A 27156-nucleotide genomic window follows, 5' to 3' on the forward strand; every position below is an offset into this window, starting at 1 on the left:
CCATCTGTCCTAGAGTCAGGGCAATCATACTGTGGGAAACAGGAAAGTGAAAATCTAACAGAAGCCTGAGCTAGAAAAGTAAAGAAAGTAGAAATAAAAAGAAAAGAGTAGAATTCAAAGAATTAAATAAAAAGATTTAAGATATCACCTGAAAAGGCAGTTTTAGCTCTACCAATCAGCAGGTTACAGGCATTATGCTTCTGAAAGCTACCTAGTTTCAGTCAAGGACTGGTGAAATTAATGATGCATCCTAATTCAGAGTGAATGAATGCAGACCTCAAATTTGGACTCAAGTTCCTTGCTGTCATTGGCTCACACCCTCTTTTTGTGCTTTGAACATGGACCTCATAAATAAATACCATCCTACAATTTCTTATGGTTTACACATGACAAAACAATCAGAAAACACTACTTATCCTTATTAATTATTTTTATTTGGTTTACATTTGCAAGCAAATACTATCATTATCTGGAGAAAGAAAAGTCCACCTACCCCTTTCTTCCTTCATTACTAGTTTATTTATTGTCCAGTCCCCAAGGGAAGGTTCCATTCCCTCTGAGGTGTATAACACACTGATGTGTTTCAGAGCCACTAACACTTGGATTTCTTTTATCGTTCAACTTCCTGTATTTCATGGGCCAACCAGTCCATTCTAGAGGAGATCAATCCTGGGTGTTCATTGGAAGGACTGATGCTAAAGCTGAAACTGCAATACTTTGGCCACCTCATGCGATGAGTTGACTCACTGGAAAAGACTCTGATGCTGGGAGGGATTGGGGGTGGGAGGAGACGGGGACGACAGAGAATGAGATGGATGGATGGCATCACCAACTCGATGGTCATGAGTTTGAGTGAACTCCGGGAGTTGGTGATGGACAGGGAGGCCTGGCGTGCTGTGATTCATGGGGTCACAAAGAGTCGGACACGACTGAGCGACTGAACTGAACTGAACTGAAGTTCTGCACTAAAGTCTTTCCAATAAAAAAGAGTTGAAGGGTTTTAAGATCCAGAAAGTTACAATTTAGATGTGTTGCCTCCATGGGACAGCAAAACGAGAGCCATTGAACTCTATGCATTTGCTGACCTTTTGTTCTGCATTTGCAAAGGAAGTGCCTCTTTGTTAGTGTCTGGTCTTGAAAATTGCCTCTGAAATGGGTCCACTGAACCCTTTAATATTTCATGAGAACTTTTTGCTATGTATTGTATGTATACACCTCTCAAGGGGTAAGAATAATTTTATGTGTGAATTTTATTTAAGTGCACATAAAAATCTTTGGGGTTTTTTTGCCTTATGCTTTTTTCAAAGTGCTTCAGAGTACTCTTTATTTTTTTCTTCTGTTTGATGATGCATTAAATTCTATCTGCAAGACAGAAGGGGTTTATATGCTTGAATGGAGACAATAATTCTGAGATAAAATAAAAGTTCAAGAAAGAGTTAAGCTTCATTTATTGATATAAATTATTAAATGTCTTGTTTTTAAGCATTAAAGTTGAAACAGGTGCACAGGATTGCAGGTAATGTCATTTGAGGTTTATTTTTTTAAGAGAAAAATGTGGTAAAGAAATACATCCTGAGGTAACCTGCCTCTATTATCAATTTTTTAATCACTGAAAACCGGTGTTTTCAGAGGCTTCTGTTGACATTTTTATAAGAATGTGGCCACAGTTGATAAGTAGAATAAAGGCTAAAGGTCAAATTTCCTTTGGAATAAATTTTTTAGGAAATATGTGTATTACCAATGTTTGAAAAGTATTTTTAATATTAAGTGGTTCAAAGCCATGGAAGCAATTTAAACTTTTATGAGATCACTGGGTGTCATTCTGTATCAGCACTGAATGGTCATGTCCTCAGTGCAGACCAGCAACCCAAAAATGAAACTGGATAAAAGGTCTATGCTTCTGCAAGACAGTTCTATATTTTTTAATGTTTTTTTTTTATTATTCTAAAATGATACATATTTTACAATGCATAATTACACTATTAATTCTCAAATGAACAATGCAAATTTGAAGAGCTATAATCTGTCCACAAATAAATTATTAATGTAGTTAAATTCAGGAAGGCTTGTGTGATTTGTAAATGGATCTGGGAGAAGTTATTGCAAAAGGATTTCTTTTTTCTTCTAAATTGGCTGCTCTGCTATTCTTCAAATATTTAATATAGTCTAATATTAAAGAATGCAGATATTTTTAAGTAATTTGGAAGATTTTCTGATTTTTCTTATTATCTCATGCTGTTTTTGAGTCATTGAATTGAAATCAAATATTTATCTTTGATACAATTCAATCCAATGAGCGTAAGTAACATAGACTATTGTTTTCTAGTTTCCTATGGTGTTATTCACTCATTCTTCCATTAAAGCTTTCATTAATTCATTTAGCACCTATATCTTGGGTGACCAGTCTGTGTCAGGAATTGTGCTAAACATTAATGATATGAAAAATAGGCTGCCAAGGTATCTATTTTTGTGCAGCTTCTGACAGAAAAATGTGAGCAAATCCAACAAGAAAATAAATACTGTGCAGCATAATATGCACTAATGAAACTCAAGGGTGCTACAGAAGCAAAATGCCTGTCGGGAATAATGAAAGGGTTACCAAAAGAAGAGTCTCGGTAAGCAACTGAAAGATTACTAGGATTCTAGATGGTCAATACATGGGAAGAGAGTTTCAGTTAGAAAAATCAAAAACTCAAAATTAAAAAAATTGATAAGCGGGAAGACACAAAGAAAGAGAACTATGGTTTAAATATGGGTTCTTGTGGAGGAAATGGTGAAGGCAAAGGGCAAGGGCCACATCACAATTATTTTGTATGGACTGTGAAGAAAGCTGATCGCCGAAGAATTGATGCTTTTGAACTGTGGTGCTGGAGAAGACTCTTGAGAGTCCCTTGGACTGCCAGGAGATCCAACCAGTCCATTTTAAAGGAGATCATTCCTGGGTGTTCATTAGAAGGAACTCCAATACTTTGGCCACCTCATGCGACGAGTTGACTCACTGGAAAAGACTCTGATGCTGGGAAGGATTGGGGGCGGGAGGAGAAGGGGATGACAGAGAATGAGATGGCTGGATGGCATCACCAACTCAATGGACATGAGTTTGAGTGAACTCCGGGAGTTGGTGATGGACAGGGAGGCCTGGCGTGCTGTGATTCATGGGGTCGCAGAGAGTTGGACACTACTGAGCGACTGAACTGAACTGAACTGAAGATTAATAAAATACACAAGAACTTAGAGGATATATCTTCCCCTCAGTTATCAGGTATATACATCAGGTCACAGTGTATGTGACACACATACTATACATATTTAAATATCATATTGGAATTGAGAAAACACAAATCTATCCATCGTTCTATATTGCCAGGTGGAGAAAAATATCACTTTACGAGCTTGACTCTAGGTCAGTCTTTGAAAGCCTAAAGTTAAGTTTAGAGATGTCAAAAGAGAAAGATGGAAACAATAGAAGAAAATTCTCAGAAAAAAGTTAAGCATGCTAATACTCAGATCAATAGGTTTTTCTTTCACATTTTTATATTATTTTTTCTTCTGCATATAGAAGAACAACTTGAAGAGAGACTTATTTTAGCTCCCAGATTCTACTAATTTCCACCATGGTCCCTCTGCAATTCTTATTTTAATAGAAATATCCATAATTCATGGACATTAATTATAGATGTATATATTGTATAAATATATATATATAATCTTATAGAGAGATATATATAGAGATGTATGCAATATTTTAAAGATGTTATGGACTTCAGGAGGGGAAAATTGTCATTTGATTTAGCTAATAAGAGATTAAAATTATCATTTCATTATCTTTGGGGGAATAAAATATTACAGTCTTAAATTTTTGTTAATTTATGAGTTGTAAAGTACAATTTTAAAACTGATTTACAGTGAGATGCCCCACATTAATGACAATTCATTGTGTAAATTCAGAAAGCTGTCTTTATAGAGTTTTTATTTTCTTTACTTTGCAACTTAAAGCTATCTATTATGGCTATTGTCAGGTTTTCTCTTTTATCTAAGGCTGCTCTTAACCTCTATTTTCAAGACTACTGGAATTAGACAATTAACAGCATTAGTATAGTTGATGGTCTTGTCTGTAGGAATAGTAATAGGCTTCAGGAGATTAATAGCATGAGTAGGGTTTTATAATGGAACATCTGCAGAATAACCATTAAGCATATTTGTCATGGTAATTTTATTTGTGGCTCCTATAATGGAGTTCTCAATAACCAGCTAATACTTTGTACTGACTAAATATGTATTTGAAAACCTGATTTTCCCATGATATGTGCTACAGAATAAGGGATTTGTATTTAGGTTATGAATAATTCAAACAGAACCTAATTGACCATTACAGTAGTAATATTACAATTTCCATTCACCTGTACTGTGCCTTGAATTGAATATTTAACAGAACCCAATAAACTTAACTAATTAATATTAATCAGTAAGAAAACTATATAAACATTAATTCATTATAAATGTGAATCGAACCAATATTTTAATGTTCTCTGATCATTTTAAGAAGGGAAATATACTTTCAAGGTGAATTATTTTCTAAGTTAGGAATATAGATAATTCACATAGATAATAGCCACATTAATTATTAAGATACATTCAGCTTATATGATCCTTTCAAGCCCAATGGGGTACAGTGATGCATGGTACCAGACAAAACAGAGTAACAAAGCCTCCAATTCCAAGCATTCTAAGCAATCTCTGATGAATCCATTTCATATGTCCACCTGCAGATGAAAGGTTTGCCCTCACTTGAATCCATTTTTTCCATTTCCATTCAACAGTAGAAGCTGATTTTAAACCAGCAGAGAAAATTATTATAGTACAAAAATCTTCATAAAATTCTAATTCTTGACTCTCATCTTGTCTTCGGTCCATATCTGTGGCCTCCTAAGAAGAGATATATACCATTTTCCAACACATTCTTAGTATTCCTGGCGGAGTCAAAAAATGTATTATCTGAGAGGAGATATTTGAGCTGAGTTAGGTTTTACAGTGGTACTTCCAGATTCATGAAGTATGGAGTAAGTTTGTGAGAAGTTCAGTAGCGTGGGGTGATTCTGTAAGTGGCAAGGTAAGGAGTTTATGGTAAAGAGGTGAGCTGAGTGTGTAATATGAATATCGCTGTTTGCTACATTAATGACATTAACTTGGAGGTAATAAGCATAATTGTAAGGCAGGGCATTAACAATTCTGGTGGCTATACGAAAAATAACTTAACTGAGAAAAGATTAGTAACCAAGAACAATTGTAGAAAACTGCTGAGTACAACAAGATTGTAAATTGGAAAGACCAAGGGCATAGGAAGGCAATAAATAGGAACTGAGAGATTATAAAGCTCTAGTGATGCAGACTAGATAGAATTTGATGACAGAGCTTCCCCTATGGCTCAGCTGGTAAAGAATCTGCCTGCAATGCAGGAGACCTTGGTTCGACCCCTGGAGAAGGGAAAGGATGCCCACTCACGTGTTCTGGCCTGGAGAATTGCATGTACTGTACAGTCCATGGGGTTGCAAAGAGTCAGACACAACTGAGTGACTTTGACTTGTACTTTTTCACTTTCAGTAGGAAGTAGCAGTAAGGAATAAGAGAATCAAATTTGCGACCAGTTTTTCCAGCATAGGACTGAGTGCATTGGTCACCTTACAGGTATAACTGAAATTCTAAACTGAAGAAAATGCTTCAGTGAGAGAAAAAGTTTAGTCTGGATTTCAGTTTGAAGTCTCTCCATAGAACATTTAAGTAAGTAAGAAATATTTTTGGCAATGAAATTTGGGATGAAGATTGGATATTGAGGTATAATTACAGTTACGGGAACAAATGACATCTGCCAAGAAGCTGCTGCTGCTCCTAAGTCACTTCAGTCATGTCCGACTCTGTTCGACCCTATGGAGAGTAGCCCACCAGGCTCCTCTATCCACAGGCAAGGATACTGGAGTGGGTTGCCATTTCCTTCTCCACTGCCAAGAAGATCCAAGAGTAAAAACAGAGAAGTGGGAGGTTTCACCTTGACAGGGCAGGCAGAGGTACAGGAACAGAAAGGGACACCGTGGTACAATAGTCCGAGATGTTGAAGTGAAGGAGAAAAAAATTAAAACTACATTGAAGACAATAAAGAGTAGAAAAAAAAATGGTTTTAGGAAAAAATCATCCTATTTTTGGAATAGGGTGAGTCAATACTGTTAGAGAATATTAATAAAACACATTAATTAATAAAACAATAAATTAATAAAACTAAATAAAACACAATTTTAGCTTTTGTCTAATTAGCTAACAGTAAATTAGCAGATAATAGCATTAGTAAAATGTTTTTAATAAAGCGGTGATGCCATTCAGTTTTTATCTGACTAATGGCTTCAAAGTACTTTTGTGTCAAAAAAAATGAGAAATTTCTTTTTCAAATAGATACCATTTTTCAAAGCAGACACATGGCTCAAACAAACAACTGTTTGGAATAGTTGAAATAGACATGTGAGTAATTCTTATGCTTAGCAAGGACTTTTTTTTTGTTTAAATTTACCTGTTGATAGTCTGGGACAATGCAAATGATTTAAATAATAATTCAACCTTTGTGTTTTAGAGCTGACCTGATATTTATAGAACAAGAATGCCAGAAAGTATAAATAGGTCATTCCCTATGTCCCCATAATATGAGAAAGCCAAGGGATATGTATGCACATTACATTGACTTTTAACTTTGGAAAATTTATTTATTTATTTGGCACATTTATCAAACTAGTGATGAATATATATCTGAATTACAAGCAAGACTTCAGAATTGATAGAGAGCTCATTGTTAAGATGTCTCACTATGTTGACCCTACAAGAATTAAAACCACAGAATGTTAAGGAATAAAAAGAAACAAAAATATCAACTCCCAAAATATTAGATGTAGGTTTAATTTATTTGATCAAGGGAACATATTTAATCATAAAATAATCTAACCTAGAACCCACATTGCTACCTTTCTTTCCTCAAGTTAAGAATGTTCTCATTCCTTCTAAAGGAAAGATGCAAAGTTTGGTGTCCCAATTAAGTATTTAATGCAAATGACTTTCTTCCACTCATATGCACAAATGTGTATTACTTGTCTTAAAAATGCTTAAAGTTTATATTCATTATTTCAATGTACTTCCATTTTAAAAAAGTGCTCTAATAGCAAGGTGCTATGATTTTAAAGCAAGTTTAGACTGAAGTATTGATCAGTAAGGGAAGATTATCTTTGCACAAAATTTACCAAAACTAGAAATAGAAGTATATAGGGTTTCAAACACACAGAGGTGGATAATATATCCAAAATGTTTAAGGTGCAAATAACAGAGGATGAGATTTTCCTAGAGTGCAATGCTTGAGTCACCTGCTTCCAAAACTAGCAAGAAGACTATACAATATATCCACTGTCTCTATTTACCCCCTTTTTTGTTATGAACTTGGGGTTCTCATAAGTGGATGAAAGTCGTTCAGTCATGTCCGACTCTTTGCAACCCCATGGACTTAGTCCATGGACTTCTCCAGGCCAGACTATTGGAGTGGGTAGCCTTACCCTTTGTCAGGGGATCTTCCTAAACCAGGGATCAAACCCAGGTCTCCCTCATTGCAGGCGGATTCTTTACCAGCTGAGCCACATACTTATAAATGCCTTGAAGGTGAAATTAATTCAGCTCAATTCTGTCTTTTTACATATTCTGGTGAAATAAAATCATCTATTAAAGAAAGAGGCAGACCATAGTCAATCGTGCCCAATCACAAATTTCTTTATGTCATTCCTATTCCAGCAGAGCCTTGAATTGTCTCCTTGTGGTCATGAATCTTAGATGGTGGAAGATTCACTACTCACCAGTGTCACATTTGCTGGATGAGATCTGAATCTGACCAGCCATACTAACATAAATGAAAGAGGAACATTTGAATTCCAACTCTGTCAATTTCCTTTATTATAGCCGTGAGAAAGAAGGAATGGGGTTTTTCCGAGTCTGTTGCCCTAAGTGTCAACATAGTAGATTAAACACAAGGTGGCTCAGGAATGTGTTTGTTACTAACAGACTTCCAGCTGCTTGAGCAGGGAGAGCATCAGTGAATGTAGAGCAAGTGACTGAGGCCCAATCCTTCAAAGCCTACCAGAAGGCTTTGGCAATGTTACTGAGCAGGGTTTTGGGCTCCTTAAGCAATAGAAATTAGTAAGAGGCCAGGGAAAAATTTCATGCAAGGCTTTACTGGGGCTCCTGCTGTAGCAGGAGAGAGTGAGAACAAGCAGTATATTTCCTTGCTTGCTCACTCCCTGAGAGGGGGAGCAGGTTCCTTACATGGGATGGGGGCTTGGTTCAGCAGTCAGACAGGAGAGGTACTTAGGTGGTTTGCTCATCTCATTGGTAGTATTGTGTGCAGGGTTCATGTTTAGTATGTTGCTATTGCTTCTGACCTCTGCTTTTGCTCCCACCTCTTCAGAATTGGCAGTTGAGTTTCCAGTCTTTTATATACTGTTGTTCATAAGTTGCCCCAACTGGACATGTACACAGTACTTTTAGTCTCTTATAATTTCTTTATATTTTGCTGCTCAGTGAGCCAGGTACAAGCACTGCAGCCAAGGGTCCCAGGTTCCAGCCTGTCTCAGAAACACTCTTCAGGGTCCTGTTCATGTTGAAGTTCCCAGGTCTCCTGAACATAAGCATTCACTGATGGAAATAGTTTTTGGAATCAATTCCTTCAGTTTACACACAGTAACATCAGTGCAAGATAGGCTCTGTTCTTGGGCCAGAACCAATTCTATGTCTGCCAGCCCACAGATTCTAACAGATGATTTCATATTCTTCTCAAAAGACCACACAACACACTCAAGGGGTGTAGTGGCTTTTGAAACAGCTTGACTCATAAAATGACTTGGTACACACCCATCTCCTAGATGCACGTTTCACATATGGATATGTCAAGAAAATGCAAAAGCAGCATCTGCCTCACAAGAAACAATCCAAAAATAAAGAAAGACTTAACAAAGTGAGAAAATATCACCAAGTATCAGACTCAGAGTCCTTTTCATCCCAGATCTGGAAAGACATACAAGCCCCCATGTGAAAAGGCCATAATGACAGATACCTAACATCAGGAGAGTTTGTGAACAGATCCCACTCAGTATTTGTGCTAGAATGAGCCTCTCCCTTACAGTGATCTAAACCTCACTGTGGCTCGTGGACAGAAGAGCCTGGCAGGCTACAGTCCATAGGGGCACAAAGAGTCAGAAATAACTAAAATGACTTAGCATGCAGGCATGCATGTGGCCTATTGTCAACATTTTAAAAATTCATTTCATAGCTTTATTTCTTGATTTCTTTATTTTACTCTGAATTGCTAATATAAATTGCCAAATAGCAATTGACTTTTGTCTCCAAACTCCCACTCCAATATGATCATTTACTGCTTATGATTAAACAAAATATTTTGAAACAATATAAAATACACTGGTTGAAAATTTGCACTGAATAATTAAGGTTATATTAACAGAATGATTCAAAATTTATAATAAAATGACTTCTTAACCCTGCTTATTTGAAATAATGAGTATAGAATTCTGTAGATGAAGGGAAAAGAGTTATTATAAATGTTTTCTTAAGCTCAGTTTATCATTCATACTAACACCTGCCTTCTTCTGTCCCCTTGTACCTCTTTTCTCTTTTATCCTTCCTTACTTCTTTTTCTCCCTTTTGCTTTTATTCTGGCAGTGGTTTCATTTTTACCATTCAGGGATTTTAATACAAAGTTCAATATTAGATTTAAGAAGTGAATGTAGAAATAAAGTACTGTTGTCATTAGTAGTAGTAGCAGTAACAATGGAATCAACAGCAGCAGAACTGATATCACTACCATTTTCATCATTACCATGATAATTTTCACCTTAACTCTGCAAATATTGCCTGATTTTAAATAACACACTGCTGCCTCCCTAAATGTGTAGTGAAATTCTCTTCCTTAATTTATGGAAATGCCATCACAGAATAAAAAAGACACAATGACAGAATTTGAATTAGATACATATTCTTATAAAAGAATAGGAAATTAAATGTAACAAAAATTCATCTATTTTTTAAAGCATGGTGACAGTCCAAAAGACACTTAATATTATATTTTAGATTTTTGGAATATTAGGGGATTTAATATAATTTACTTTTTCCAAGTACTTCATTTGAAATAATTCTGCTTCTTCAGCATAGTTGAAATGGATTAACTAGAAATATAGCTTGTCCTGATTCTTTACTAAATTCTACATCATATAAGTTTTAAGTTATGCAGACTTAAAGCTATATCTTAAGTGGATGGGTAATTTAAAACTATAAAAAAGACTTTTTCAAAGTACGGACTTATTTGTAATAATTTTTTTCTAATTTTCATGTTCATTTTAAATATATGAAAGGAAGTACTTACATAGTCATAGAGACAGGCTGTAAATGAATAGGTCAAAAACTCAGAATAAAATAAGAGACTATCTTGACCTCCTCAACAGTTTTTAATGTGAAAATATATGTGATAGATAGGATATATTCAAGATGTATTAATACTTATGATGCAGTTGTGGAAATATTAGTCAAGGAAAATGAACAAATATACAATAAAGAGGAAAATATAGGGTATCTCTGCTTGAAGATTGAATTGTATTCTCTTAGAAAATTATAGATGTCAATCTAATAGATTAGTGAGATATTTAAAAGTTTAAAAATTAATGACATATAAAAGATTTAATTTAGGGTCTAAAGTTATAATATTTAAAATATTATTTGAGGGTGTATAAATACATAAAAATCAAAATAGTTTTATTCAGTAAATATTAGGCATTTTTCTAAAATTAATACTGTTTTCTGAAAATGGAGGTCATAAATTTACTTCTTTCTTACTGAAAAAATAGCACAGGTTTCCCCTGCTCTCTGAGAGTAGAGGGTTCCAATGGAATTTCACAAATCAAAATGATGCAAAGAAAAGGAGTACTACCTTTTTTTTTCATAAAAAATTAAAATCCTCTTTAGATTTCTTTACATTAGTGAAAAGAGATAAAAACATAGATATTTTATAAAAGTAAAATGGCATAAATCAAGCCTTTGAAGAGCAGGGCATACCTATATTCCATATTCCTTTTTCCCAGTTATATGGGTATTTTTCTCTGAAATGAATTTCTTTATCCAGAGAACTACAAACCAAAGAGATAATATGTCCCACCGACACCTAATATATTGCAATAGAACAGAAAGATGGGTATTCTAATCAACACTTGTCTGTTTAGTTTCCTTTAATTGAGATGAGTACCAAGCCATTTTCATTTTCTTCCATGACACTAAATTATAAAGAGTCCAAGCCAGGTGTTTGCCAGAATGCTCTTCATATTTGTTTGTTTGTTTTCACAATTAGATTCAAGTTAAATATTGTTGGAAAGGATAAAACATAGGTGATTATTCGCTAAAGGTTTATTATCAAGTGATAGATGAAAAATCTTAAGATGATAATCAATGTATACATGTGCTGCTTTTTGTGTCAGGAGTCAATGCTTGGGGCAATGATCTCTGACCAAATCTGTAATACGGTTGTTGCAGGAAGAGGGACCCCTTCCAGGACCCAAAACTGGGCTGTTGTCTAACACAGCCCAGTGTTAGGAAATGAATTGTCCGAGGAGACACATGTGATGACAAAGCAAGATATTTTATTAGGAAAGGGCATCTGGATGGAGAGCAGTAGGATAAGGGAACCAAGGAGAACAGCTCTGTGGCTCACAGTCTCCGGTTTTATGGTGATGGGATTAGTTTCCAGGTTGTCTTTAGCTAATCATTCTGACTCAGAGTCCTTCCTGGTGGTGCATGACTTGTTCAGCCAAGATGGATGCCACTGAGAAGGATTCTGGGAGGTGATCGGACATGTGGTGTCTCCTTTTGATCTTTCCTGAACTCTTCTGGTTGGTGTTGATTTATTCATTCTGTGTTCCTTACCAGGACCCCCTGTCATAAAACAATTCTTGCAGATGGTTACTACGGTGCCTTACCAGGGTGGGCGGTTTCAGTCAATGTGCTTCCCCTAATAGGGTCATCTGAAAGATTTGATAGGCAGACTGATAATGATTCTCCTTCCCCCACATTCCCATCCAGATTATCAAATCAAACACTAAGCTAGGTACTTCTTTAGAGATCCTTTGCAGGTGGCGTTAAGGTTGCTAAGTGACCTTAGGAAGAACTTGACTATTCTGAATTATTTGGGAGGATCCAATCACATGAGCCTTAAGAAGTGTAGTGAGAAATATATGGCAAAGAGGGAGAAAGAAGAGAGATTAAGCAGAAGGAAAAGCCATAGAGATGTGGAATTTGAGAAAATCTTGACTTACCATTGTTAGTGGTGAAGATGGAGAACGGGGAGCAGGCATTAGCCAAGGAGTGGAGGCAGCATCCAGAAGCTGAGAATGACCCTTGATAACAGCCAGCAAGAACACAGGGAGCGCAGGCCTACAACCTCCAGAAATTGAATTCTGCCAACCACTGGAATGAACTGCAAAAGGAAAATATCTCCTGCCATATCAGTAAACAAAAAATGCCACAGCCATCAGTGATTCCTGGCCTCCAAATATGATTGAGGGCCACAAAACTTAATCCAGAGTATGCTGCCCCCCCCTCAGTTATTGCTGGGGAGCTGCTGCTGCTGTTGCTGCTGCTAAGTTGCTTAGTTGAATCTGTGCAACCCCATAGATGGCAGCCCACCAGGCTCCTCTATGCCTGGGATTCTCCAGGCAAGAATACTGGAGTGGGTTGCTATTTCCTTCTCCAAAGCATGCATGCATACTAAATTGCTTCAGTCGTGTCTGACCCTGTGCCACCCCATGGACAGCAGCCCACCAGGCTCCTCTGTCCATGGAATTCTCTAGGCAAGAGTTAGAGGAATGCAAAGAGCAAGATGAACAAAGAAAGGATTGGCCCCAGAGAGCTGAGGTGCCTTTGAAAAGAATGAATTCAGTGAGCCCAGAGGCTTCCATCTTCCCATACATAGAATGCTAAATTCCTCAACTTGATCTTTTGATGTTCACACTGTCTGCTCCCTTTGTTGCAAAATTGTATACAGCCTGACTTCCCTTCCTGTCTCCTTGGAGCAGTTTTCTCAGAGCTACTGAGATTCTGTCTCCCAGCCTGGGAGATAATCCCACCAAATAAAATAACTTTCTACTTTCAGGTTGTGACTATTTTTGTTCAAAAGAGCTAAGAATGGGCTTCACCACTAAGACCTCCAGAATGGAAAGAAGCCCTTTCAGAATTTCATTTCAGGCTCGTAACACTCTAAGCAGAGGACACTACCCAGCTGTACCATGCTCTACCCGGACTTTTTGATCTTTAACTGAATTCATTATATTTTAAACCACTAAGCTTGTGACAATTTTTTTAAAGAAGTGATCAAAATTAATAAAATATAAGAAATGATTGAGTTTCCTCAATGGAGTATTTTTGTAACCCCTTCTATTAGAAGGTGGTAAGGACAGGGTACTGACTCTGGGTCACTTTGCATATGAAGTGGTCTTCTTATGGAGGCTCAGTGGTAAAGAACCCGCCTACAGTGCAGGAGATAGCAGGAGACTTGGGTTCAATCCCTGGGTTGGGACCATCCCCTGGAGGAGGTCATGGCAATCCACTCCAGTATTATTGCCTGGAGAATTCCATGGACAGAGGAGCCTGGTAGGCTATGGTACATGGGGGTCACAAAGAGTCGGACATGACTGAAATGACTGAGCATACACACACACACACACACACACACCATCTCCTCCAGATGACTTGAAACCTGGAACATTTAGAAATGTTCAATAAGTGAATTTTGAATATACCAAATAACTTTGTAATTAAAATAATATATTCCAGGGTCTAAAAGTATACAGAATTGATCTTCCTTATCAAAGTTGTTTCTCTAATCTTATTTATCAAACACTGTTACCCATCATTTCAGTTCAGTTCAGTTCAATCGCTCAGTTGTATTCCACTCTTTGCAACCCCAAGGACTGCAGCACGCCAGGCTTCCCTGTCCATCACCAACTCCCAGAGCCTGCTCAAACTCATGTCCATCGAGTCGATGATGCCATCCAACCATCTCCTTCTCTGTTATCCCCTTCTCCTCCTGCCTTCAATCTTTCCCAGTATCAGGGTCTTTCCCAGAGAGTCCATTTTTCACATCAGGTGGTCAAAGTATTGGAGCTTCAGCTTCAGCCATATTTTCTTTTTCTAATTTAATTTTGTTTCAATTTATTTGCACATTTATGGGAAAGTAATTTTAAAAGACTGTCTTAGACTTCACAGTGTAAGGTCGCGGAAACAGGCATCTCAAGCTGTAAGGAAATAACCCAGACACCAAGGGAAAGTAACAGGCTTTATTGGCAGTGCGCTCCCGGGCAGAACCCACTGACCGCAAGAATGGCCACGAGGAGTTCTGCCCCGAACAAAGGCAGGGTGCGATTTTTATGCCTTCGGGGCAGGAAGTGGCATCATAAAACCTGGACAGGCCTAAGATAAGGTAAAGCTCAGGAATGCAAGATTGTGAGTGGTCAGCTAGACCGGGTTGGTCACTCTGGAGGTCAGGAAGGGGGGTAGATCTCGGCAGAGGGTTATTATGTCAGAAATTCCTCAGCGGTTTGGCGGGACTTTTTCCCTCTGGTGAGGGAGGGAGAGGGGAAGAAGAAGCCAAGATAGCCACCGGGAAGGGGAAGCCAAGAAGGCCACCAGGGTCCGACGTTATACACAGATACTCCTTTTCATGAACCTTGTTACCAGGATTTCATATATGAATGGATATCTGGGATGTGATTAAAAAAAAAAACAAACAGGCATTCACTTATTGACTCATTCATTAAAGAAATATGCACTGAATGTCTGTTTTGTCACTGTTCCCATTAATACTTTTGTGAAAATAAGGTACTGAACTAATTTCTTGTGGTAAATATGAAAAATAAATCCCCATGTTAAGGATTAGCAAGGATATGTCACTTAGATTCAGAGCAACATTCTCAAGTTAGCATATCCCAATCAGTTTTCTTAAGGTTAATATTTGTTAAAATGGGTCTTTCCACATTGTTATTGCTTTTCTCCTATTTATATATCACTCTTTGCTCTCAGGTATGAGATTCACTTAATACACCAGGGTTTCCCAAGACCATCATAAACAGACACCAATCTTGATGCTCCTGTATCTTCTGCTGTTATAAACTCACTAATTTCTCTGTTATTCTCTAGATTCACTTGTACTCATGTGTAAACATGGATTGTGGGTTATTATATACATATATATATATAAAACATATATACAACATCTATGTTAATTTAATGATATATTAGAACACATATGGAGCTTCCCAGGTGGTGCTGGTGTTAAAGAATCCACTTGCCAATGCAGGAGATGAGAGTTCGATCTCTGGGTCAGGAAAACCCCCTGGAGGTGAAAATGGCACCCCCCTCTCAAGTATTCTTGCTTAGAAAATTCCACGCACAGTGGAGCCTGCGGGCTATAGTTCATGGGGTCACAAAGAGTTGGACACTAATGAGCAACAGAACATACATACACGTGCACACACACACACACACACACAGAAGATGAAGGCCATGGAAGTAGGGAAGAGCAGATAAATTCTAGACACATATTGAAAATGAAGTCTACAGTATCCTGATTCATTTGAACAAGAAATAGATTTTATGTCTAAATGTGGTATATGTATATACCTATGAGAGAGAGGAAAAGAAAATTAAAATTAACCCCACACAACCACCAAGGTTTTTATTGGTCAGAGCTACTGAAATATAAACTTTCCAAAGGTGAGATAGAGAAACACTATGAGAGAAGAAAATGTGGTGGTGGTGGTGGGGGAATGAGAAAGTCAGTTGTATGTACATTTATTTAGAGCCATCTGTAGTCTTCTGTATAGAATTAGATATTGGTTTTGAATCTATTTTATAATTAAGGGTAGAAATCTGGACTAAAGATATAAATCATCTGCCTTTCTCTCATATTTATCTTTGAGAATGGATCAAATCACCAGGTAAGTAAGTGAATGTACATAGGCAAAAGAGCCCTCAGACTTAATCTTAGGGCACTAGCACTTTAACTGTAAATTAAATTCATAGTCCTAAATACAATTCCATCTAAAATATTGTTTCTTGCTAAATTGAATTTTAATAATAAACATCACTACCTTAAAAATGACTTCGAATGGAGGAGATTTCATGCTCTATGAGGACAGAAGTGATGTTAGATTTTAGGACTTGGAGGTCTTTAGCAACCATTCTCTGAGGTTTCTACAAGCTACTAAAAATATTCTGATAATGGCAGAAATTTAATTTGCTGCCACTATGTAAATAAAGATTAAAGCACTCATTTCAAAAACTCTGTTTTGGCCACTAAATTTATAAAACTTCCGCATTTCATTTCATGACAAGTAATTGTCTTAGTATAAATTAAAAACTCTTTATGAATATGCACCAGGTTTAGCTTGTCTTTAATTTCTCTTTCAAATGACTGTTTAACCCTAGAATTTGAGTAGTTCATCTTCAAATGAAGTGTATAAATAGCTATATGGCTTAATGGTTTAATTCATAGGCTATAAATTCTGGAATCAGACTACTCTCTACTACTTACCTTGGGTACATTTTGAAATCCCTTTAAATGTCAGTTTCTTAGTCTTTAAAATGGAATTGATAATAATATTTATTTTATAAAGATAGTGTTAGTTATTAGAGAAAACCTGTTTGTAATGCCCATAATACTTATGTTAATAATAGCTACCTATTGTTATTATATATAACTAACACCATCTCTAAATTTATTGCACAAATATTATATACTTAAGAAATTCATTTTCTTTTAAAAATATCTGGCCCATAGTAAGTACTTAATATGTAGTTGTTATTCTGATTATTACTGCTCTCTCACTTCAAAGTGAAGAGAAGAAGCTGCTTTCCTGTAATAATCCGATATAAAATTATTTTTAAAACATAATATTATATTACAGGTACTTTTGTTTCCAGGGGTTATAAACAATTTCTAAAAATAATGTTCTTTCTTTTATGAAACATTTAGATAGCAAATACCAAACTTTTTGAAAATAATGAATATTTTTATAGGGTTTTTATTGTTGTTGATTATATCCTTATACTTAATAATTTATAGATAATTAGAACTGTGATGATAATTTAATATTTCTTCTGTAGTTACAATTTCTTTAGTTATTCCATTCTTCAAAATTTGACATATGCTTCTTTGAAAACAAAAGTTGAGACTTAATAGGCTCACAATATGGGACAGCTAATTTGAATTTCTGGCAGACACATTTACAAATTCATATTTAAAATACTGCTTTGCAAAACTTACCATTCTACCTTTAGCTGAGATATCTTTTCTCTAAGCAGTTTTCATATTTTTCCTGTCCCTTGTGTGCATTTCAAATTCAGAGTATAGAACTGTACCCAGGCACTATTTCACACTCATGAAATTGATACAGGAAAACAATTTAACGTTTTAGGCATATTTTTCTGCACAGATAGATACCCATAAATTAAGATATGCTTTTTCTGCCTAGCACTGTAACCATCTGCTTAAAAAGTGTTGATTAAATATCATATTTCAGGTCCTTCATTAAATGAGACATACACATTTCATTTGGGGCTCTACTGAACAATTCTTTGTGCCACTCAAAATGACAGTTCAGGTCTGCTCTTTCTGCTAACATAAATTTGCAAAACTTCTGTGTTTTTGAGATGATCTTCAGGGAGAGTCTAAATAGGATGATTCGACTGCTTGCTAGACCTTACAGGACAGCAGCTGTCTACACAGCCTTCTACAATCCTCTAACACATGGTCTGTCTGGTTTCTAAGCCATCGGATTCATTAGCAGATTCCATGAAGTTCTGGTAGAATAAGAAACTTCAGTTCCTATAAATCAGTGCTTGACAAACTGTAAATATGAGGCATGTGGTATCTGGGTTAAAATATAGGTTTTGGAGTACAACAGAACAGCGGTCATATCTTGGCTTCCTTGCTTACAGTTTGACCTAGGGACTATTTAGGTTCTGGGCCTTATTTTCTCCAAAGAATAGAGTTAATAAAATCTGCTTCACAAAATGTTGGACAGATTAAAGAAGCTCATGTACGTGCATAGTGTCTGATATCCGTCAACATCAAACAAGATGACTATTCTATGAAATGTTTCATCACTCTTGGGACTGGCCTGTTTTGCTACAGATAATGGAACCATTCAGTTTAGTAGCACAACCCCACACGATGCCTGAGAATATCAAAATGAAGCATGGATTTTTGGGGGTAAATATCTCTACTTTTGATAACCTTATAACCTGATCTCTACCTTATAATAGCCAAGTGATTTACAAGTTTACAGTCCTTAAAATTACAGTGTCTCTGACTTCACATCTGGAAACTTATCTTGTCCCCTACTTAGTGAGAACCCAGGAATTATTATTATTATTATTATTTTAAATTTATTTGGCACTCATTGAGGACATGTATTCCATCCAATACTCTTGAGTTAAGACCTGATAGATGGCGAGATTTAAATATCCCTCTTTTTCCATCTGACTAATGTTTAATGTTTAGGTCCAGCTGTTGGCTAAATTCATGCTGTTGTCATTGTTTCATTTATTTATTTTTGCTTCACTTTTTCTTTTTCTCTTAGTTGAAATATAGCTGATTTGCAATGTTGTCATGTTTTAACTTAGATTTATCATACTGCCCAAGCATCATAATCTTGATGTGTTGCCAACATCCTCCTGAAGATAAATGTCGTCAAACTCATCAGAGAACACTAGTATCTTGGGCAGGCCAGACCTCAGCCTGGGACAAGGGAACTTAGATCTCTCTCTACTTACTTCTATAAGCAGGTCAGATCTCTAGTTTGTCTCTCTCTCTCTCTTTTTTTTTTCTTGCCTTTTGACCCCAGCTATATTCTTCGATGAGAGTTGGACTGTGAAGAAAGCTGATCGCCGAAGAATTGATGCTTTTGAACTGTGGTGCTGGAGAAGACTCTTGAGAGTCCCTTGGACTGCAAGGAGATCCAACCAGTCCATTCTGAAGGAGATCAATCCTGGGTGTTCATTGGAAGGGCTGATGCTAAAGCTGAAACTCCAATACTTTGGCCGCCTCATGCGATGAGTTGACTCACTGGAAAAGGCTCTGATGCTGGGAAAGGTTGGGGGTGGGAGGAGAAGGGGACGACAGAGAATGAGATGGCTGGATAGCATCACCGACTCGATGGGCATGAGTTTGAGTGAACTCCGGAGTTGGTGATGGACAGGGAGGCCTGGCGTGCTGTGATTCATGGGGTCGCGGAGAGTCGGACACGACTGAGCGACTTCACTTCACTTCACACCTAATCTTAGGTGTAAATTGTTTCACTTCAGTTGTCCTAATCATAGTACCTTTTACTAGTCATTACATTAGAAAAACCCAGTTTCACCAATAAGCTGTAAGAGTGAGACAATCCAAAGACTTCTAGAAAGATTATTCTTCCTGAGGAAAAGGAGAGCAACATATGGAAAAAATTTTGATTTTGCCACCACTTTATGCTGTTTTGAATGTTATCATATGAAAGGATCCAAAACTTGAAGCTGACACAATGATCTTTCGAACACTGGTGACAAACCTGAAGATAGAATTCAAGGAACTGAAGGAACAGAGAAGGCAAGAACCCAGGTCCTTTAAGCCATCACTAATGCATCACAGAGCTCCAAACTGCCCAATTCTGGGGTTTCTGTTAGTATCATTTTATCAAACTTCATCTGGCTTTCAGTTATATTTATCACAATATCCTGGTTCAAACAATATACATGGAAATATCTGAGAGTTCATTTTAAGAATTGCAGTAGCATTTGTTAATGTTCAGTTGCTCCGTCTGAGCAAATCTTCGCGAGTCCATGGACTTCAGCAGGCCAGCTGTCCATCACCAACTCCCAGAACTTGCTCAAACTCATGTCCATAGAATCAGTGATGCCATCTGATCCTCTGTTGCTGCCTTCTCCTCCTGCCCTCAGTCTTTCCCAGTGTCACGGTCTTTTCCAATGAATCACCTCTTTGTATCAAGTGGACAAAAGGATTGGAGTTTCAGCATCAGTCCTTCCAATGAATATTCAGGGTTGATTTCCTTTAGGATTCACTGGTTTGATCTCCTTGCTGTCCAAGGGACTCTCAAGAGTCTTTTCAAGCACCACAGTTGGAAAGCATCAATTCTTCAGTGCTCATCCTTCTTTATGGTCCAACTCTCACATTCATACATGACTACTGGAAAAACCATAAACCATAGCTTTGACTATACAGACCTTTGCTGGCAAAGTGATATCTCTGCTTTTTAATATACTGTCTAGTTTTGTCATAGCTTTCCTTCTAAGAAGCAAGTGTCTTTCCATTTCATGACTAGAGTCACCATTCATAGTGATTTTGGAGTCCAAGAAAATAAAGTCTGTTACTGTTTCTGCTTTTCCCCTATTCATTTTGCCATGAAGTGATGGGACTGGATGCCATGACCTTAATTTTTTGAATGTTGAATATTAAGCCAGCTTTTTCGTTCTCCTCTTTCACCTTAATCACGAGGCTCTTTCATTCCTCGTTGCTTTTTGCCATAAGGGTAGTGTCATCTGCATATCTGAGGTTATTTATATTTCTCCTGGCAATCTTGATTCCAGCTTGAGCTTCATCTAGTTTGGCATTTGGCACGATGAACTCAGCATCTAAGTTAAATAAGCAGGTGACAATACACTGCCTTGACATACTCCTTTTTCTTTTTGAACCAGTCTATTGTTCCATGTCTTGTTCTGTTGCTTCTTGACTTGCATGCAGGTTTCTCAGGAGACAGATAAGGTAGTCTGGTATTCCCATCTCTCTAAGAATTTTACACAGTCCGAGTTGTGATCCACACAGTCAAAGGTTTCAGTGTAGTCAGTGAAGCAGAAGTAATTTTTTTTTCCCTAGAATTCCCTTGTTTTTCTATGATCATATGGATATTGGCAATTTGATCTCTGGTTCCTCTGCCTTTTCTAAATCAGCTTGTTCATCTGGAAGTTCTTGGTTCAGGTACTGTTGAAACCTAGCTTTAAAAATTTTGAGAATTTACCTTGCTAGAGTGCAATTATGCGGAAGATTAAATATTCTTTAGCACGGCCCTTTTTTGGGATTGCAATGAAAACCTAACTTTTCCAGTCCTGTGGTCACTGTGAGTTTTCCAAATTTGTTGGCATATTGAGTGCAGCACTTTAACAGCACCATCTATTAGGATTTGAAATAGCTTAGCTGGAATTCCATCACCTTCACTAGCTTTTTTCATCACGATGCTTCCTAAAGGCCCGCTTGACTTCAAGCTCCAGGATGTCTGACTCTAGGTGACTAATCACATCACTGTATTTATCTTGGTTTAAGACCTTTTCCGTACAGTTCTTCTGTGTATTCATGCCACCTCTTCTTAGTATCTTCTGCTTCTGTTAGGTCCATACCATTTCTATCCATTATGTGCCCATCTTTGCCTGAAATGTTCCCTTGCTATTTCCAGTTTTCTTGAAGAGATCTTTATTCTTTCCCATTCTATTGTTTTCTTCTGTTTCTTTTCATTTTTCACTTAGGAAGGCTTTCTTATCTCTCCTTGCTATTCTTTGGAACTCTCCATTCAAACGGGTATATCTTTCGCTTTCTCCTTTGCCTTTCACTTTTATTTTTTTCTCAGCTATTTGTGAGGTCTCCTCGAAGAACCATTCTGCCTTGTGTTATTTCTGTTTCTTGGGGATGGTTTTGTTCACCACCTCTTCTACAAAATTGTAAACCTCCGGCCATAGTTCTTCAGGCACGCTCTCAGAACTTATTCCTTGAAACTATTTGTCACTTCCACTGTATAATAATAAGGACTTTGATTTACGTAATACCTGTATGGCCTATTGGTATTCCCTACTTTCTTCAATTTAAGTCTGAATTTTTCAATAAGGAGTCAGTTTAAGCAATCTAAACCTTCTTTGCCAAAGGATCCACTAAATCAGAAATGTTCTGCTTTTTCATGGACAATCAAATAACCAAAAAAAAAAAAAAAGTCAGCCTGAGAATTTATTTCATTTTAATTTCTTCTTTTATTTTTGTAGGGAAGAACATGTATTTATTCAGCAGTCACTTATCACATCCTCAGTATGATTAAGTGCCTTTTAGAAGCAGATAATTGAAAAAGAGATGAAATTTGCTCATGATTAAGTATAATACAGAGCAATATATGAAGAATAAGCAATAAAAAATAGCATGTAGTTTTATTGAAAATAGAAAGGTTGCTTCCATAAGCTCTTTCTGAAGCACATATCCTAAGAAAAGGAAATGGGAATCTTGGAGTAATGCAGAGAATTAAAGTTTTGAAGTGGGGAAAAAATATCTGAGTACGGTTTACTTCAACTTATCAAACTTACTAGTGGAATGACCCTGAACAAGTTAATTAAACTCTCTGTTCTGAAACTTATGTATTTGCAAAATGATGATAATCACACCTTTTTCAGGTAGATTAAATGATGCATATATAACCCCTGGATATGTCATGTCATATCATATCATACTTGTCATATCATATATTTTAATTTTCCCATCTATTTTGGATATATAAACGAATATTTTGGGATAATGAGGGTTGTAATTATCTTATATTTGAACTATGCATTAATATGTTTTTTCATGAGTTCATTCATGTTTGTTCTTAAAACAACTCTAAAAGTTAGGCAGTAGAGTTAACATCATCTATAATACCAGATAAGGGGGTTTAGGTGTTATTTTGTTTTGTGAAAAGCAAACTAAATAAGAACATATATAACCTAAAATCCAGTCTCATGTTTGCAATAACTTGGCCTGTGATAATATCTGTGCCATGTGACCTTTCTTGTCCACACTTAACACTTTATAAACTAGAAATATTCAACCAAATGTACTCAAATTCCCTCAGTAACTCTTTGGTTGCTCAAATGATGAAGCCTTCAGGAACACAGAATCTGGGACTTGAATTAACATTGATTTTGGAGTTCAGTTTTGGTGGTGAGGATCTTTATGCTAATTATAAGGAGAATAATAATTAAACAGACTGAGTCATTGTACCAAATAGTTTAACTTCACTTTCCACTTTCTTTTTTTTTTTTTGGTTTGTGAAGGATTTATTTGGAGAGCAGGAGAAAAAAAATCTCTCAACCATCTCTTAATATTTTTTTAAAATTTTCTTTGTTGAAGGATAATTGCTTTACAGAATTTTGTTGCTTTCTGACAAACCTCAACATGAATCAGCCATCAGTTCAGTTCAGTTCAGTCGCTCAGTCCTGTCTGACTCTTTGCAACCCCATGAATCACAGCATGCCAGGCCTCCCTGTCCATCACCAACTCCCAGAGTTCACTCATGTCCATCGAGTCGGTGATGCCATCCAGCCATCTCATTCTCTGTCATCCCCTTCTCCTCCTGCCCCCAATCCTTCCCAGCATCAGAGTCTTTTCCAGTGAGTCAACTCGTCGCATGAGGTGGCCAAAGTATTGGAGTTTCAGCTTTAGCATCAGTCCTTTCAATGAACACCCAGGACTGATCTCCTCTAGGATGGACTGGTTGGATCTCCTGGCAGTCCAAGGTACTCTCAAGAGTCTTCTCCAACACCACAGTTCAAAAGCATCAATTCTGTGCTCAGCTATCTTTATAGTCCAACTCTCACATCCATACATGACTACTGGAAAAACCATTACAGACCTTTGACTAGACAGACCTTTGACTAGACCTTTGTTGACAAAGTAATGTCTCTGCTTTTTATTTTTATTATTTATTTTTTTTACAATATTTTGAAAGTGCTTCAGAATTCACACAATACTAATTTTCTTTTGGTTCTGGTTAAATTATATATACCAGTTTATCACAAATGGTAAAATGTGTAACTCTATTCAAAGTTAAAAGATTACTTAAGAATGGTTTCTTGTATTTTTATGCCACCTTTATAGACCTGGTTTCTCATTTCTTAATTAGTAAATGCAGCATGCAGGTTCTATCCCAGGCTAATTTATACACTTCCAGAAGGAATGGCCTCTTGAATCCACAGAGTGTTGAGGTGGGGAGCCCCCAACCATGTCAGATTCATTTCACATATGATAATATACATATTTCAATGGCATTCTCCCAAATCATCCCACCCTCGCCCTCTTCCACAGAGTCCAAAAGACTGCTCCACACATCCGTGTCTCTCCTGCTGTCTCGTATACAGGGTTATCATTATCCTCTTGCTATATTCCATATATATGGGTTAATATACTGTATTGGTGTTTTTCTTTCTGGCTTACTTCACTCTGTATAATAGGCTCCAGTTTCATCCACCTCATTAGAACTAATTCAAATGTATTCTTTTTAATTGCTGAGTAGTACTCCATTGTGTAAATGTACCACAGTTTTCTAAACCGTTCGTCTGCAGATGGACATATAGGTTGCTTCCATGTCCTGGCTATAATAAACAGTGCTGCAGTGAACACTGGAGTACATGTGTTTCTTTCAATTCTGGTTTCCTCGGTGTGTATGCCCAGGAGTGCGATTGCTGGGTTGTATGGCAGTTCTATTTCCAGTTTTTTAAGGAATCTCCCCACTGTTCTCCATAGTCGCTGTACTAGTTTACATTCCTAGCAACAGTGTAAGAGGGTTCCCTTTTCTCCACACCCTCTCCAGCATTTATTGCTTGTAGACTTTTGGATAGCAGCCATTCTGACTGGTGTGAAATGGTACCTCATTGTGGTTTTGATTTGCATTTCTCTGATTATGAGTGATGCTGAGCATCTTTTCAGATGTTTGTTAGCCATCTGTATGTCTTCTTTGGAGAAATGTCTGTTTAGTTCTTTGGCCCATTTTTTGATTGGGTCCCGTTTATTTTTCTGGAATTGAGCTGCAGGAGTTGCTTGTATATTTTTGAGATTAATCCTTTATCGGTTGCTTCATTTGCTATTATTTTCTCCCATTTGAAGGCTGTCTTTTCACCTTGCTTATAGTTTCCTTTGCTGTGCAGAAGCTTTTAATTTTAATTAGGTCCCATTTGTTTATTTTTGCTTTTATTTCCAATATTTTGGGAGGTGGGGCATGGAGGATCCTGCTGTGGTTTATGTCGGAGAGTGTTTTGCCTATGTTCTCCTCCAGGAGTTTTATAGTTTCTGGTCTTACATTTAGATCTTTAATCCATTTTGAGCTTATTTTTGTGTATGGTGTTAGGGAGTGTTCTAGTTTCATTCTTTTACAAGTGGCTGACCAGTTTTCCCAGCACCACTTGTTAAAGAGATTGTCTTTTCTCCATTGAATATTCTTGCCTCCCTTGTCAAAGATAAGGTGTCCATAGGTGCATGGATTTATCTCTGGGCTTTCTATTTTCTTCCATTGATCTATATTTCTGTCTTTATTCCAGTACCAGAAATCCCTTGCATTCCTATAGACTAATAATGAGAAAACAGAAAGAGAAATTAAGGAAACAATTCCATTCACCATTGCAACAAAAAGAATAAAATACTTAGGAATATATTTACCTAAAGAAGCAAAAGACCTATATATAGAAAACTATAAAACATTGGTGAAAGAAATCATAGAGGACACTAATAGATGGAGAAATATACAGTGTTCATGGATTGGAAGAATAAATATTGTGAAAATGAATATATTACGCAAAGTAATTTATAAGTTCAATGCAATCCCTATCAAGCTACCAACGGTGTTTTTCACAGAGCTAGAACAAATAATTTCACATTTTGTATGGAAATACAAAAAACCTCGAATAGCCAAAGCAATCTTGAGAAAGAAGAATGGAACTGGGGGAATCAACCTGCTGGACTTCAGGCTCTACTACAAAGCCACAGTCATCAAGACAGTATGGTACTGTCTGTTTTTTAATATGCTGCCTAGGTTGGCCATAACTTAACCTCCAAGGAGTAAGCGTTTTTGTTTTTGTTTTTTTTTAATTTCATGGCTGCAATCACCATCTGCAGTGATCTTGGAACCCAGAAAAATAAAGTCAGCCACTGTTTCCACTGTTTCCCCATCTATTTGCCATGAAGTGATGGAACTGAATGCCATGATCTTAGTTTTCTGAATGTTGAGTTCAAGCCAACTTTTTCACTCTCCTCTTTCACTTTCATCAAGAGGCTCTTTAGTTCTTCTTCAGTTTCTGCCATAAAGGTGGCGTCATCTGCATATCTGAGGTTATTGATATCTATCCTGGCAATCTTGATTTCAGATTGTGTTTCATCCAACCCAGCGTTTCTTATGATGTACTCTGCATATAAGTTAAATAACTAGGGTGACACTATACAGCCTTGACGTACTTTTCCTATTTGATACCAGTCTGTTTTTCCATGTCCAGTTCTAACTGTTGCTTGTTTTAGGAAGTGTTTTAGGTACATGTTCTACATGTACTCTTTTACATGTAGCTGTCCAGTTTTCCAGGCACCATTTATTGAAGAGGCTGTTTTTGCCCCCATTGTATATTCTTGTCTGCTTTGTCAAAAAGAATGTACCCATAGGTGCATGGTTTTATTTCCGGGATTTCTATCTTGTTCCATTGGTCTATATTTCTCTTTTTGTGCCAGTACCATACCGTCTTGATGACTGTAGCTTTGTAGTATAATCTGAAGTCCAGAAGGTTGATTCCTCCAGTTCCATTCTTTTTTCAAGACTGCTTTGGCTAGTCAGGGTCTTTTGTGTTTTCATATGAATTGTGAAATATTTTGTTCTATTTCTGTGAAAAATGCCATTGGTAATTTAATAGAGATCACATTGAATCTGTAGATTGCATTTTGTACTATAGCCATTTTCACAATATTGATTCTTCCTACCCAGGAACGTGGAATATCTCTCTCCTTGTTTGTATGTCATCTTTGATTTCTTTCATCAGTGTCATAATTTTCTGTGTATAGTTCTTTTGTCTTCTTAGGTAAATTGATTCCTAGATAGTTAATTCTTTTTGTTGCAATGGTGAATGGGATTGATTCCTTAATTTATCTTTCTGATTTTCATTGTTAGTATATAGAAATGCAAGTGATTTCTGTGTGTTGATTTTGTATCCTGCAATATTGCTAAATTCACTGATTAGCTCTAGTAATTTTCTGATACTATCTTTTGGGGT

This window comes from Moschus berezovskii, chromosome 13 (genome assembly GCF_049115385.1).
Source record: "Moschus berezovskii isolate FMDL1 chromosome 13, NW_MosBer_1.0, whole genome shotgun sequence".
Classification (NCBI taxonomy): domain Eukaryota; kingdom Metazoa; phylum Chordata; class Mammalia; order Artiodactyla; family Moschidae; genus Moschus; species Moschus berezovskii.